The sequence below is a fragment of the Saimiri boliviensis genome, chromosome 15, assembly GCF_048565385.1.
Source record: "Saimiri boliviensis isolate mSaiBol1 chromosome 15, mSaiBol1.pri, whole genome shotgun sequence".
Taxonomy (NCBI): domain Eukaryota; kingdom Metazoa; phylum Chordata; class Mammalia; order Primates; family Cebidae; genus Saimiri; species Saimiri boliviensis.
In genome coordinates, this window is record NC_133463.1 from 33,885,697 (window position 1) to 33,900,171 (window position 14,475).

General features: G+C 33.5%; 1 protein-coding gene across 8 annotated transcripts in view; it reads left to right on the top strand.

Annotated features, from left to right (window-relative positions):
• TRIQK (triple QxxK/R motif containing) overlaps positions 1-14,475 on the top strand; it is a 78,847-nt gene that overhangs the window by 5,236 nt on the left and 59,136 nt on the right. For 6 of the 8 annotated variants that reach the window (XM_074386870.1, XM_003938769.4, XM_003938768.2 and 3 more), the window contains exon 2: positions 10,231-10,389. The exons of the other annotated variants lie outside the window; for them this stretch is intronic. The gene's annotated coding sequence lies outside the window, so the exon portion shown is untranslated. The remainder of the gene's footprint in view (positions 1-10,230; positions 10,390-14,475) is intronic. 8 annotated transcript variants of the gene reach the window in all.

Sequence of the window (14,475 nt, forward strand, 5' to 3'; positions counted from 1 at the left end):
GAACTCCTAACCTCAGGTGATCCTCCTGCCTCAGCCTACCGAAGTACTGGTATTACAGGCATGTGCTACAACGCCTGGCCGGAAACATTACCTTTTAATGCAAGGATGACTAACCTTTTTGGTGTCATTTACCACTTTGATAAACCAAGGAAAGGTATTGACTCACTCCTCAGAAAAACACGCAATTTGAAGCCCTGGATTAAGAACATCTGTTTTTGTTCAACTTCTTTAGGAATAAGGAAATTATTCTCTGCCACTGCCTCATCCTACAGAGAGACTAAGTAACTTTTACCCAAGGCTACATACCTGGGAAAAGAGTGGGGCTTTTGTCTTTCTTCTACAATGCCTCTTACCATAGCATACCTTAGTTCAGAGTCTTCAGTCATCCCCCTATCATTTTTATTTTTTTTTAAGTGCTAATAAACAGGACTAACAATGTTCAGCCAATTGTTGCTATCTTACAAAACCATGTAATCTATGTTTTATTTCAAATGCCCTTTGCTCATAACCTCTTAAAGCATATTCTGGTATTTAAACAAGTTAAAAGAATATTGTCAAATATTTTGAGAAAAATGTGAAATTGTATTTTTGAGATGAGCATTAGATACGTAAACTTTCTCATCTATCCAAGTCCGTTTTGGACAAAGAAAAGCTTATTACTTTTAATACATGCCACTTGAATATCATTACTTGATACTTAGAAATCTTTTTTTTTAACTTAAGTGAATAATCTTTTATAATGTTTTGATTCGTAGATAAAAAATATTGTGGTGGTTTTCACTGTGGCTTTTTTCCTGATTTCTACATTCATACAGAAGTGCATAAATAGAGTTCATTATTTTCTTTGTTCCAATTCTCTATCTAGCTTTACCAATAAAAGTGGGCGTCAGTAGTAGATATAAAAAAAGTTGTTATTGGATAAGGAAAAACTTAAAGAGGTAAAGATCTATTGTTTTTGTAATATGCATGAATGTGTATAGGAGTACCTGTTATTTCTTTAGTACTTGTAATTTTATTTGAACTGTTCGATACTTGACTATTCCTTTCTGTACTCAGCTCAGTTCATTTCTGGTAGAGAAAGAGGGATAAAGACAAGTGGCTTAGAGAGAGCATTACAGTGGATTTAGAGATTTTTAGAGGCTCAATAATACCTTTTTCCATCCTCTCTTGAGTTTGTAAACAGACGTGTGGAGTTTGCCATATCAACTTCAACTTGCAATAACAAGTCGATAGGGTACAGTGCTTTATCCAAAAATCAGACCAAAAATGACTACCAATACTTCCTACCTCCTTTTACTCCTACTCTCTTTCCTAGAACCTAGACTTTAGTTCAGCTGAGATAAAAATTTCAGATTGCAGGACCGATATGCTTACGCACAATTACTGCTTTTCATGGTCTAGGGCAGAGAGGGTAGTAAAAGAGGGCAAATCTTAAGTGCTTACTGGTGTATATGGGTTAGCTCTACGGGTGGAGTAATGTGAACCAGTCACTGATCAGATTAGTCTCTTTTTGGTAAACTTGAATAAGAATTGGGATCTGAGGCCAGGTCTGTAAATCTAGGGCTGTGGTTTTCCATTCTGGGTGACACCTCTGGAGTATTTGAAATATGTCAGGGTGTTTTAAATTATTCTAATGTCTTTAGAGGAAGTACTACTGACTTTTGGGACCCTGAAGTTTAGAGATGATAAATATTGTGTAATGTAGAGGGCTATCAGCTCAATGAAGAATTTCCTTGTCTTACGCCAATGCCAAAGCATCTCCATTGAGAGCCCCTGCTCCAATGGAAGTTCCTCTATGTAGAAACAAGAAACTAGGCCAGATTTCCCCCTAATCTTTGTTCATATGTATCTGCATTTTTTATATCAGTAGATTTTACTCTAACTGTGAATGTCTTAAACAGTATTACTTAAGATTTCGTGTTTTTCTGATATTTGTCCAGAGTGACTAAAATAATACTAATGGAAAATAGCGATACATATTTGATCATATTTGATATTCTCAAATTTCCTATTAAACAGGTAAGGATCATGTAGGCCTAGAGGTAATTTTTCTTTTTTTTCTTTTTTTTTTTTTTTTTTTTGAGATGGAGTTTCGCTCTTGTAACCCAGGCTGGAGTGCAATGGCACGATCTCGGCTCACCGCAACCTCCGCCTCCTGGGTTCAAGCAATTCTCCTGCCTCAGCCTCCTGAGTAGCTGGGATTACAGGCACGTGCCACCATGCCCAGCTAATGTTTTGTATTTTTAGTAGAGACGGGGTTTCACCATGTTCACCAGGATGGTCTCGATCTCTCGACCTCGTGATCCACCCGCCTCGGCCTCCCAAAGTGCTGGGATTACAGGCTTGAGCCACCGTGCCCGGCAAGAGCTAATTTTTTAATACCAATTACATATATTTATACCCTTTTATGTGGTAGAAATGTTCAGTGTATTTCCAACAATAGAGTGAGATAGGTATATGCTTTCGTGAAAAAGAAATGATTCCTACCTACCTCATAATTTTGAAATGTTAAACAACAGTAAAAAGGTAAGAATTCCATACTCAGTGGTTTAACAGTTTTGTTGACTTAGAAGGCAAAGACAGTCTCATTAATGAGACTCTTGTCAGTTGCATGTCTTTTAAGCCACCGAAATTGAGAATGGACATCAGCATAAAGTAGCTTTGTTCTTTGAAAGTAGTATTATTTATTGACATACTTGAAAAAATACCAGCTTAATTATATGGAACAATTTAAAATTTTGGCAATGACAAAAGAAAGATAGGTTAATCTGAATAACATTTGTTTTACATACTTTGAATCTTAAAATATTCAAATAATGCAGGGTATAGAATAATGAACTATGTGGATACCTGTGGCAACGTCCTAATTGTGGATTACAGTTTATTACCTACAGCAGGTGGAAGGTGCACTGCATTGAAAGTTTTAGACTTAGCTCTGGAAGTAGAAATATCCTCTGTTATGTAAAAACAAATTTCCAACCTTTTCCACATACATAGTTAACTTGACTTCCAGTTAACTTCCAGTCAAGTTAACTATGCATGTGGAAAACGTTGAAGATTCGTTTTTTTAACAATATGTATATTATAATACATTGCCATCATTCACAGTGACTCAATATATAATACTGAATCTCTCTGGGCAGAGGTACATCAGATGTTTTTTCAAGATGGGAAGGTACAGTTTTAAAAAGAACCTCCCAGTTTTCAATTCTGCTTTGTCTGTGTTCCTAGGGAGTTAATTCTCCGTCTCTTCTCTCCTCAACACCATCCTCTTTATACATATATGGAAAACATTGGCTTATGTAGAAATTATCTATAAGTTTTTTTTAGTGTCAAAATATTCTGGATAAATTTGCTTTTGAAAATGAATCAAGTGATACAAGACATCATACAAAATCAAGGCAGATGATATCAGCGGAAGATTCAGACGTATACCTATGAAACTCTAAAAATAATCTTAAGCTAAGGAAGAACATCGCAGAGTTATTTGCTATCCAACACATTCAAGACTACATGGCTTCTATGGATAGGAGAACTTCATGTAAAAAGAACTGACAATGATGAAGTGGCAGAAAGAAGATATTAACAGAAAATAAAAAGATGAGAAACTAAAAATATGAGAGCCAAATAAGCTTTTGGTTCCTCTTGTAACACATTACTCCACATTTCGTGATTTAAAACAACACAAATTTATTATCTGGCAGTTCCATAGTTCAGAAGTCTGACATAGGTCACTTTGGGCTGAAACAGAGGTAAGGACGGGGCTGCATTCCTTTCTGGAGGCCTCTAGGAGAGATGATCAGTTTCCTTGTCTTTTGTATTTTCTGGAGGCTGCCCATGTTCCTTGGCTTATGCGCCGCCCCCTAACTTCAAAGCCAGAAACATTGCAGCAATCTGACTTACTCTGTAGTCACATCTCCTTCTGACCACACCTGGAACTGTTAACTACTTTTGAAGACACATTCAGATAATTCAGGACAATCTCTTCATTTTGAGATTCTTCATTGAATCATGTTTGCAAAGTCCCTTCTGCAATCCAACTTATTTGTAGGTTATGGGAATTAGGTCTTGGACATCTTTGGATTGGGGGACATTATTTTACCCACCACAAAAGCATTAAAAATCTATATTTGAGGCAGTAACATTTAAAATTGATGTTGTTATATAGTCAGTGTGGAGAATAGACTTGAGAGGTTATTGTAGTTAAAAAGTTGTAAATCATAAAAAGATGATATATGGAGAATAAAGAATAGAGTCCACTGTATGGCTATTTGGAGTTTCTGAATAAGAGACAAGAAAATGGATAGATAGATGATAGATAGATGGATAGATAGATAATAGATAGATAGATAGATAGATAGATCAATAGTTGTTGCTAAAGAAGAGAACAGAGCATTTGAAAGAAAACTAATTTTAAAAATATAAGAGAAAAAACTTTCCTGAGCTGAAGAAGACCTATGAAGGAAGAAAGGGCCTTTTTAATGTAAGGCATGACAACTTAAAGAGACAAAATAGTCACAAAATTATCAAATTGTGATAATAAAGAAAAAAATGTTTTCCACGTCAAGAAAGAAAATAAAAAAGCATATTATTATCAGGAAATGAAAATTATACAGGCCTCAGACTTCTTTTCTGTAGTATGAAATGCTAGAAAACAATAGAGCAACATGTTTATAGTTAAAAAAATTCCCATGCAGTTTGTAATTCTTGTGTGATGGCAACAGAAAACCACTCTTACTGTATACAGTCCATTCCTGATTTATGATGGTTTGACTTATGATTTTTCAGCTTCATGATGGGTTTATTGATATGTAACCCTATTAGTTGAAAAGCATCAACTTTTTTTATGATGGTTTGATTTACAGTATTTCATTTTTACTGTGGGTTTATTGGGGTATTAGATGAGTTTTCAGTTTAAGGTATTTTTGACCTATGATGGGTTTATCGGGACATAATCCCATGGTAAGTCGAGGAGTATCTGTATAAAGGAATCTAACCTACTTCACGTTTGCTTTTGAGGAAAAAGACCTGAAGATACTAGCTTATTATGAAATAATGCAAGATCAACACAAAAGCCATTGTGTGTGTGTGTGTGTGTGTGTGTGTGTGTGTATAACTGATGGTATACCCCAGATTTTAAGTAATTTGGTTAAATCTAGCTAAAAATTGACTGCTAATTAGAAAAATCATTTGCACGAGAAGATACATACTATAAAAATTAATTCAAAAACAACAACCTAGATTTAAATAAAATTTTGTGAACTTCTGACTTATTTACATCAGAGGGGAAACCTGATAATTCAAGAGTATGAATAGATATAAAAAGTATCCCCAAACCATTGATTAGCAAACTGTGACCAGCAGGCCAGATCTGACTCACTGTATGCATCCTATGATCCGTGAGCTTGAAATGGTTTGTACATGTTTAAATGGTTGAAAAATCAAAAGGATAATGACATTTTGTTACATGTGAAAATTATGTAAAATTCAAATTTAATTGTTTATTAATAAAGTTTTATTGGAACACAATCACACTCATTTGTTTACATATTGTCTATGGCTGCTTTTACAGTACAATACAGTATAGCAGAGTTGTGTAATTGCCACAGAGCCATACATGGAGGCACTTTCATTGGCCTGCTCTGGATCTCAGCACACTAAAATTACAGTCACATTGTTATAATTTGATTTTCCTTCTTGACATGCAAAGCCTAAAATATATGTATCTACAAAACAGAATAAGTTTTTCAACTCATGACCTGAATTGTAAACCTTAGTGGTGTACTTTTCTTTTCAGTTCAAGGGACTCAGATTTATTCAATTTTTGATAAATAAAAGTTTGACTTACCCCAGCATCTCTTTGGTTTTATATGGTTAAGATTAACCTCAAAAATTTATCATTATTTGTATTTTATAATCCACATCTTAACTTTTCCATCTCTATTCCATAAATGAAACACAATTCATGTAAATATTTTATAATATTATTTCCAAAGATGAAAATCAGGTAATATCTCAATATTATAATAAGAAACAATGGGTACTATTACATGCCAAAATTCTAGATGTTTTTGGAGATAAATAGGTACAATATTTAATAAGTGAGTTACATATCAACCAGATAACCACAGATTTTTCTGACAGGCATAGGTGAATTACACAGAGAAAGTATGTAATTAAATGGGCTCTTGAAGAGTACCTATGAATTCAAGTTAGACAAGGCTAGGACTGGACTGAGCAACATTAAAGTAAGTATAATAAGATTTGTGAAACTATTAAGTTGTAAATGGGGTCTTGTGGTTGGAAAACCAAAAGAACTTTAGTTATTGGAGCCTAATCTAGAGAAAAATAGCTGGAGTTGAGGCAGTATGAACCTGCTAGCCCAGACTGAGAAGGCTCTTATATGTCATGCAAAACTATTTTAATCTTGCAAGCAATGAGGATCCATTTCAGGTTTGCAAATGGTAGAGCAATATGATCGAATTGTTATTTTAAAATGGTTCTGAAACTTTTTCAAATACTGTACCATACTTTCTAAAATTCTTTAATTCTATGATTATACTTCCATGGAATAAAAGTTGTTTTGAGGTATACGTAAGTTTTCCTTTAAGGGGGAATATATAAACAATCCCTTAGTTAACCTAGGAGCTTACATGGTAGGTAAACTTATGTGAGCAGACTGTTAAATAAACTTAAATCATTAAAAATGTTCAGAATATTAAGACATTACTTATAAAGTAAAAATGTAATCTGTTCTGGCTTCTTCTGGGTAGAACTGCTTTAAGACAAAACATAATGTATATGCGTGCACACTGCACCACTTTTATATAGGACTTACAAAAATTTCATGAAAGCTTGAGATGGTAGAAGTTTAGCTATAGACCATTTGGATATATTTAGATTTTCTTTGTTTAGTATTTAAAAACAATTTAAATTAATGCTTAGCATTTTTTCTAATAAAATTAATACATTTGTTTGGAATGCCTGTGTAGAATTTTACTGAAAACTTATCTCCTTTGAACCTCGATTTAGATATATAATGAAAATAGTTATTCAGATGATGTTGTCTCATATTTATGTGGACCTTTATATTTAACACATTATTTTCATTGAAAGATTTTATTTCATTCTTCACATATATATGTGTATATGTATATGTGTATCTGTATGTATATGCATACATAAACACATACATGTGTATACCTACACATATGTACATATATGTATGTTTATATGTATACATACATATAGGTGCAAGCATATATGTACATATGCATGTGTACACATGTATACACACATAGACATATACACATATAGACATACATGTATGTGTTGATATATACATATGTATATATACATATACACATGCACATATATGTATGTATACACATAAATTACACATATATATGTGAAGTAAGAATGAAAATCTTTTAATGAAAAAATATGTGTATGTATATGTATGTATACATGTACGTATATGTAAAAGGGCTCTTACTCCATTTTACAGAGGTAGAGTCTGTAGTTCAGGTGAATGATCTGAACATACTCTGATACATAGAGGAAAGAGAGTAAGCTCTATGATCAGACAGATTTGAGTTTAAATCTGTTCCCTGTCAACTTTACATGCTTGGGTAAATCACTTAATCATTAGGAAACTCAGTTTCCTCAGTTTGGAAATTGTACCTATTATACAAAAATGTTATAAAAATTTATGATAGTGGTGTGCTTACCACAGTGGTTGCCACATTAGTTGCTAGTCAACAAATGGGTAGTTGCTGAGATTATTACTAATATTAACAGTCATCACGAATAAGGCTCCAACACCCATCATTTGCATTTTCAAAATCCAAAAGCTCTGCAAAATTAAACTTTATCAAGTTTTCTGCAAACTTAATTGAGACAGAAAACAGACTTGAAATGACATGGGACTATTTATGTAATTAATAGGCATAAGATTTTTCTATAAAGTATTAATGTGCTTCCTTTCAGGAGTATTATGCAATTATGGTAGATGGAATTTATTACCTTTTTATAATCTAAAAACATTCAAGTCATATCTGGCCCAAACATTTTAGATATGGACTGTAGACTTGCATTTTTATGACACTTGTATTTTAATAACCACTTTATTGAGCTATATTTCACAAGCATAAGATTTATCACTTTAAAGTGTAAAATTCAGGAGTTTTAGCATATTCCAAATGTTGTGCAACTACCTAATTTTAGAACGTTTTCATTATCTCAGATAGAAATTCTGTACCCATTATGTCCATTTCCACCCCTTCTACCTCCAACCCCTTAAACAACCACTAATCTATTATCTTTCTCTATTGAGCTTCTCCTATTTGGCTCCATAGAGAAAGACAGAGAAATTCTATTTCCTATAAAGGAAACAATAGAAGTTATGTATTAAGTGGACTTTTGTGACTGACTTCTTTCACTTAGACACATGTTTACAAGGGTCATCCATGTCGCAGCGTTATCAATATTTAATTCGTTTTAATATTCCATCACATACATATATGCCACATTTTATATACCAATTCATCATGAGTTGTTTCTCCTTTTTGGCTATTAGAATAATGCTGCTATGAACATTCATATGTAAGATTTTGGGAAGAGATGTTTTCCTTTTTGGGGGGGGTATATACCTAAGAGTAGAATTGCTGGCCATGTGATAACTCTGTGTTTGGATTTTTGAGGAGCTGCCAAACTTTTGCAAAGTGTGGCTGTATCATTTTACTTTTCTACCAGCAATGTATAAAGATTCTAGTTTCTCCACATCCTCATCTCCACTTGCATTTTTTTAAAAACTCATCCTACTAGGGGTAAAGTGGTATATCATTGTGGTTTTGATCTGAATTTTCCTAATGATAATTATGTTGAGCATCTTTTCCTGTGCATTCTGGCAATTTGTATGTCTTCTCTGGAAAATTGTTCAAATACTTTGGCCATTTAAAAATTGTATTATTTGATCTTTTATGTTGAGTTGTGAGAGTTCTTTATATATATTCTGGGCACTAGACCTTTATCATATATATGATGTGCAAGTATTTTCTTCTATTCTGTGGACTGCCTTTGCACTTTTTTGGTCATGTTCTTTAAAGCACAAAAGTTTTATTTTAATGGAGTGCAATTTATCTATTTTTTTTTTATTTTATTGCTTGTGCTTTTGGTGTTGTATGTAAGAGAATATTTTCTAAATCAAAGTAATAAAGTTTTATTCCCATGTTTTCTTTTAAATGTTCTATAGTTTTAGTCTTTGGATTTAGTTCTGTGATTCATTTTGAATTAAATTTTGTGTATGGTGTGAGGTAAGTGTCCAACTTTATTATTTTGTTGCACCTTTGTTAAATGAAAGTGATCATATACTTCCATGATCACTGCAGCAGTGGAAAGGGAGAGTGGCTCATTATGCACTGGTATTTAGTGTTTCATTGGTCAAATAAAAGAGATTATTCTTTCATATTATTACTCTTGACTTGGATCGTTAGCACTATTTAAAAATAACCTAAAAATTGCTATTTTTAATTATCTCATTGGAATTAGTAAAGCTTGTGTTCCCAAACAATTGGGGTTAGATTTTGAGTTGGTATCATGATTAGACAGCAGTTTGAAAATATTTAAATCTGATGCTCTTATCCATATGAGAGTAATTGCAATATAAAACTAGACATAACTTCATTGCCTGGCATTTAGTAGGTTTTCAGTAAATATTTAATGAACAGAAATGAATAAATCATGCATTACCTGCTTATTATTCCATGTTGCTTTTAAAATGGGCATTTAGAAAGTCACATATATTTTAACATTTATGACTGAATAGATATAATTTTTAAGTCAAACTTGTGCAACTTAAAATAACAGAAAATAATTTTATATCAGTCTCTTTACATTTCTGCCTGACTTTAGAAAACAGTGGAAGCATCTCCTGCTACTTTTCAGATAATTGTTTAAGACACACTAGGTCATGTAAATTTAAATAGATTTTTCTGTTATGGGACTTCTCAGAGCCTTTGTTATGAAAATGTGCCTTGTTAAAATGGGGCATAATATGCAACATTTTTCAAATATATTTGGCATGGAAACATATTCAGATTGAATAAACAACAGTTAGCAAAGTAAGAAACACTTTTTGGAAATGTTTTCACTGTGATTTAGATTCGTGGACAACTAGGGAACTGGACATCATTCATTTACTATTTCTATATACTTTGTTTTGAATTGCAGTAAGAAAAATCACCAACAACATTATTTTTGGTATTTGGAATTGAATTTGCCAGGAATGCAAGCACAGCTACCTAAGTAAAGACCTTGGCTTTGGAAACATCTTACCCCTTGGCAGCTTTCCAGGGTTTAGACTTGGCAGCATCAAAGACACAACGCAAGGTGTGTTTATTTGATTTAACATTTTGCAAAAGGTGTTTTGATTTGTAGTTTGTTTTCTTTCACTTCGTACTTCTTGCTTTGGGTTGTTTTCTTCTGGCAATGAACCTGGGTTCCAAGTGGAGGCTTTTCTTATGGAAGGCAGTATTACAATAAGGAAATGTTTTTACTTGTATTTATTTTGTGACATTTCAGCAAATCCAAATAAATGAAGTAACATTTATAAAGTTATATACATTTATAACTAATTTATTTGTTAAATGTTTGGTATTTTCAATTGCCTAGTAAGATATGTTGCTACATTAAATGCTTGGTCTGTCTTGACATTCAGTACATTATTATACTTTGGTATATTGCAATATTTTAGTAATTATTTATTGGTTTTAATCACTGTTCCTGTATATGAAGTAATGAACAGATTAATATCATCATAAAATATCATTTATTCAACAATGTTTCTTAGTAAATTGATACATTCATTTTTCTCATGTATTGTGGAGAGAGGAAATATGACATAAAAGAAAATGAAGAATATGGGTCCCTGTTTATCTTTGACCTCATCTCGTCCTGTTCTTTCCCACTCCTCACTCTATTCAAAGCCTTTCAATAGCTTTCCATTTTACACAACATAAAATCTAAATAAAGCTTTTAGACTGGCCTAATTGTCTCTACAAGACGTGATCCTTTGTTACTTCTCTAATTTCATCTTTAGCTGTTCTCATCATCATTCACTTGCCCTGGACATACTGCCTCCTTGTTGTTCTTTGTACATGCCAGGCATTTTCTTATCTCAGAATTTTTGCACTTGCTATTCTTTCTACTAAATTGCTCTTCCTCCATATGTAGGAATTGTATGACCAATTTCCTTCCTTTTTTTGTTTTTTTTTGGTCTTTATTAAAAGTTCACCTTCTAAATGGAGTCTTACCTGATGACCATCCAACACTTTATATTCTTTCTTTGCTCTGTAGTTTTTATCACTATCAATTAATCTGTATGTTTACACTTATGTGTATTGCTTATTATCATTATCCCTCATAAGAATATAAGGCATATGAAGGCAGAAGTTTTGGTTTGCTCTGTTTATGCTTTCTCTAGTAACCGGAATGGTCCCTGGCTCTTGATGAGTGCATGTAGGAATGATCAGTGAATTCAGTAAATGTTTGTTTGTTTTTTAACAACTTACTACAAGCTAGCCACTAACAGTTCCTACCTCTGGAGTATACTTTAAGAAAGGAAATGGGTAATTCCAGCAGCCATTTTACTATAGTATTGTGTTACAATAAGAGTATGAGTAGAATGCTGTCATCACTTGGAGAAGCAGCATTTAAATAAGACTATGTTGTACTTGTGAAAGGCTCTGGAGAAAAGTAATATTTGTATCAGTCAGAGGAGCTCAGGTTATACTGTAGAAACAAGCAAGCCCAAATTTCAATGTTTTAACACAACACGCAGACTAAATATCCAAAATGAGTTAGTAAGAAATTGAAGGTTTTATCTAAATATATTTCCATGATCACTGCAGCAGTGGGAAGGGAGAGTGGCTCATTATGCACTGGTATTTAGTGTTGTGTTGGACAAAGCAAATTGCTAGATTTTGAATGTGGAACTTTGAAGTGCAGTATTGCCTTCTATCCAGTAGGAAAGCAGAATTGTAAGTTTAATGAGTTGAATTAATGACTGCTATACCTTTGTACTGATGTAAAGAAGTATAAGATATCCAGATAAGAGGTATTTAAAAGCATTTTCAGATGATATACCTAGGTGGGTTTTTTGTGGGTTTTTTTTTTTGACATTTATCCTTTTTGGTGGTTTCTGAGCTTCTTGAATCTATGATTTGGTGTCTGAATTTATTCTTAATCATTATTGTTTCAAATATTTCTTCTGTTCCTATTTCTTTTTCTTCATCTTCTGATATTCCCATTATATGTATATTATACCTTTTAGAGTTGTACCAAAATCTTTGGGTATTTTGTTCTGTGTGTGTGTATGTGTGTGTGTGTGTGTGTGTGTGTGTGTGTGTGTGAGTGTGTGTGTGTGTATGTGTGTGTGTGTGTGAATGTGTGTGTTTTCTGGTTTTGGAGGTTTCTGTTGATTAATCTGAAGCTCAGAGAGTCTTTCCTCAGCTAGTGTTCAATCTATGAATAAGCTCATCAAAGGCACTCTTCATTTCTGCTGTTCTTTTTTTGATCACCAGCATCTTTTGGTTCCTTCTTAAGATTTCCATCTCTTTGCTTACATTCTCCATCTGTTATTATATTGCTGTCTATTTTACCCATTAGAGCCCTTAGTATATTAATCATACTTGTCTTAAGTTTCCAGTTTGATAATTTCCACATCCCTGCCATGTCTGGTTCTGATGCTTGCATCTCTCTTCAAATCGTGGGTGGTTTTTTTTTTTTTTTTTTTTGCTTTATAGTATGCCTTGTTATTTTTTCTTGATAGCCAGATATGATGAACTGAGTAAAAGGAACTGCTGTAAATAGGCCTCTAGTAACATGGTGGTAAAGTATGGGGTGACAGAGTGCACTCTGTAGTTTTATTATTAGGTCTTGGCCATTTAGGGAACATTGGCTTTTGGACTGTGAACTTCTCAAGTGTTTCTGTTATTTTTCCCCCTTTACTGAAGACAGGATGGCAAGAGTGGGCTGGAGTTGAGTATTTCTCTTCTTCCACGTGGAAAGCTGGAGTGGGCTAGAGTTGGGGGTTTTCCTTTCCCCAGGTCAGTTAGGCTCTGAAAGTACCTAGCAAGTTAGCCTCTGATTAACTAGTTTCTCCTGAGGACAGACCTTGTTAAGAACAGGCTGTAATGAATTTCAAAATGGTTCATTTTCCCCTCCCCATGGATTTTTCTCAGATATTTACTGTGAGAAGCTAGTCGAGCTCTTGGGGGTAAAACAGAGTGTGGGAGTCCTTTCTGTCTTGGTTCAGACAAGTTATTGAATTCAGACTTTTTCATCCTGAGCCTCCAGCAACTTGTCAATTACAGTTCAGGTTTTTCTACCACAGCACTGGTTCCTGTGACACTTTCTACTCATGGGTTTCTGTCTGGTGAGCTGTGACTCTCTGCATTTGCCTCTTTCTCCAACCTTGAGGGGCAGAATTGTGCTCTGTGTGTGTCCTCATTCTTCTTATGAATTCAAAAAGAATGCTCACTTTCCAGTCTGTTTAATTTTTTACTTGGAAAAGGGATGGAGTGCTGACTTCCAAGCTCCTTACACAGAGAAATAGAAACTGGAAATAGATTTTTTAGTAAAAATTTTTCAGTTGGCCCTCCATATCAAGGGGTTCTGCATCCATGAATTCAGCCACTTATACATCAAAAATACTCAGAAAAAAAACCCCATAAAAATTAACTAAGCAACAATAAAAAAATAGAAAAATATAGTAAAATAATTTTTTACATAGCTTTTACATTGTTTAAATGTTCTACAGAATCTAAAGATGATTTAAATATAAGAGAGTGTACAACATAGGTTAATGCAAATGCTACACCATTTTATATAAGGGAGATTCCAACATCTGTGGATTTTGGTTTCTGCAGGAGTCCTGGAACCAATTTCCCCATGGCTATGAAGGGAGACCTGTATAATGATACATGAAAGCTTAATATTCAAAAAGAAAATAGAAAAGTAGAATATTTATATAATTTTTCTTGAAGGTTTTTGGAAGTTATGGTCAGAATGTACTATAAGGGCTTTTCTAAAATTGTATTTCTTGTTTGCCATTATGTGTTAGATCTAGGGTTATTTTAAGTATTTGAGATGCTAAACTTACCATTGAAAATTAAAGGCTTGAGGCCTTTATGGCAGAACCACTTTCATCTAAAGTCAGGCTATTGCTCTAATAGGAGGAACAGTATTGACCTGCACAATGCAAGTAGTGGATATATAAGTGGAATTGTGACTTACAGACTTAGTAGAAAAAACATCAAGAAGTTTATAACTCCAGAAGAGAATATAGAATAAAGTAAACTGTGGAAGTGTTTACCTGGGAAATTTTCTCTTAAAAATTTGGATAATTTGGAATTTTCTACAATGATTAGAGATTAAGTTGCCAGCTTTAAAAATGGGGACTAGTGTGCAAGCTTT